The sequence below is a fragment of the Magnolia sinica genome, chromosome 4 (genome assembly GCF_029962835.1).
Source record: "Magnolia sinica isolate HGM2019 chromosome 4, MsV1, whole genome shotgun sequence".
In the NCBI taxonomy this organism is placed as follows: domain Eukaryota; kingdom Viridiplantae; phylum Streptophyta; class Magnoliopsida; order Magnoliales; family Magnoliaceae; genus Magnolia; species Magnolia sinica.
In genome coordinates this window covers 43,046,675-43,048,560 of record NC_080576.1, presented here as the reverse complement: position 1 = coordinate 43,048,560, position 1,886 = coordinate 43,046,675, and the positions used below count along the sequence as shown (strand labels likewise).

At 41.1% G+C, this 1,886-nt stretch overlaps 1 non-coding gene across 1 annotated transcript; it reads right to left on the bottom strand.

Annotated features, from left to right (window-relative positions):
• Positions 1–416: 416 nt before the first annotated feature.
• Positions 417–523, bottom strand: LOC131244676 (small nucleolar RNA R71). Its single transcript, XR_009170456.1, has one exon. It is a non-coding gene; the product is annotated as a small nucleolar RNA R71 (small nucleolar RNA).
• Between the last annotated feature and the right edge of the window lie 1,363 nt (positions 524–1,886).

The following is a 1,886-nucleotide window of genomic DNA, read 5'->3' as shown; positions in this document are numbered from 1 at the left end:
ACTTCCACCCAGGGTGGAGGATACCCAAGATGAGAATGAGGTACATCAGGCACCCCCGCCTCGTACTTTACGAGACTATCTACAATCGGCGGGAGTGAGTACGCACTCATGCATGATTTTTCCTTAAAACACAGGACAAATGGACATTAAGCCAGGAGTTATCCAACTCCTTCCCAAATTCCATGGACTTGAATAAGAAAGTCCATATTTACATTTGAAAGAGTTCGATGAGATTATAGCTACATTATGTTTTCTTAATGTATCTGAGGATACAATTAGGCTGAAACTCTTTCCTTTTTCCTTAAAAGAGAAAGCTAAGACGTGGTTACATTCACTGCATCCTAGATCCATTGGCACATGGAACGACATGCAGAGGGAATTCATAAAAAAAATTCTTCCCACATCATAAAATGATTACCCTCAGAAAAGCAATTATGAACTTTGCCCAAAAGGAAGATGAAACATTCTTCCAATGTTGGGAAAGGTTCAAAGATTTGGTCAGTTCATGCCCACAACACGGATTTGAAACGTGGCGCATTACAAATTTTTTCTACAATGGACTGACATCTTCCATGCGCCAAATGGTCGAGACAATGTGTAATGGAGAGTTCATTAATAAAGATGTCGACGAGGTATGAGACTACCTCGACAGTTTGGCTGAAAAAACACAATCTTTGGACTATTACCCAAAGTCGAACACCACGTCTAGGCCGACTCAATTAAAGGAGAAAGGTGGATTATATCTCTTGAAAGAAGAGGATGATCTCAAGTGTAAAGTAATTACGCTTATAAGGAAAGTTGAGGCCATGGAAGGAAAGAAGGATAAGGTTAATGAAATTGTTTGCGGCATCTGTGATTGCAACATTCATACAACTGAAAATTGTCCTACAATACCCGCCTTTTGAGGAGTGTTGAATGAACAAGCCAATGCCGTAAACAACTATCAAAGACCTTTTACTGGACCTAACTCCATTACGTACAATCCTGGTTGGAAAAATCATCCAAACTTTAGTTGGAGGAATGGACAAACGGCTACTCCTCCAGGTTTCTTCAATCAAAATCCAAATCAAGTGAAACCTCAAGAGGAACCGGTTCAAAATTCCATACAAGAGCTGGCTCAGGCTATGCGGGGAATTATAGATTTTATGCAAAAGATAGATTCTCGTATGACGGTTATAGAAAAGGGGATGCTTCCTGCACAACCTCTCCCCAATCCTAAACCGCAGTACGAGATTAATGATCCTAGTTCTTCAAATCAGATGGGGCATGCTAAATCCATCACCACTCTTAGGAGTGGAAAGATCATTAATAAAACTCTTCCGGTTAGGCCCGAAAAGCCTCAAGAACCAGAAGAGGACAACAATGATGGAGCTAGTGATGCCCCACAAAAATTAGAACCAGAACTTCTAGAGAAGCCAGTTGCTCCATTCCCCCAACGGTTGGTTTCACCAAAGCCTCTCTCTAACTCTCAGGATATCCTAGAGGTGTTGAAACAAGTGAAAGTCAACATTCCTCTACTTGATGTCGTTAAACAGATACCTTCATATGCCAAATTCCTGAAAGACTTATGCACGACCAAAAGACGGTAAAGTATTCAAAAGAAAATTTTCTTGACTGAGAAAGTGAGTGCTATCCTAAAGCAAGACGTGCTACAGAAATTCAAGATCCCGGTAGCCCAAACATATCATGTGTAATCGGGAACCATCGAATTGATCACGCACTTCTTGACTTAGGAGCGAGCGTCAATCTGATTCCCTACTCGGTATACAAACAGTTAGGTTTGGGTGAATTAAAACCCACCCTAACCACACTACAACTTGCTGATCGCTATGTTCGTGTACCAAGAGGGATAATCGAGGATGTGTTGGTCCAAGTTGATAGATTTT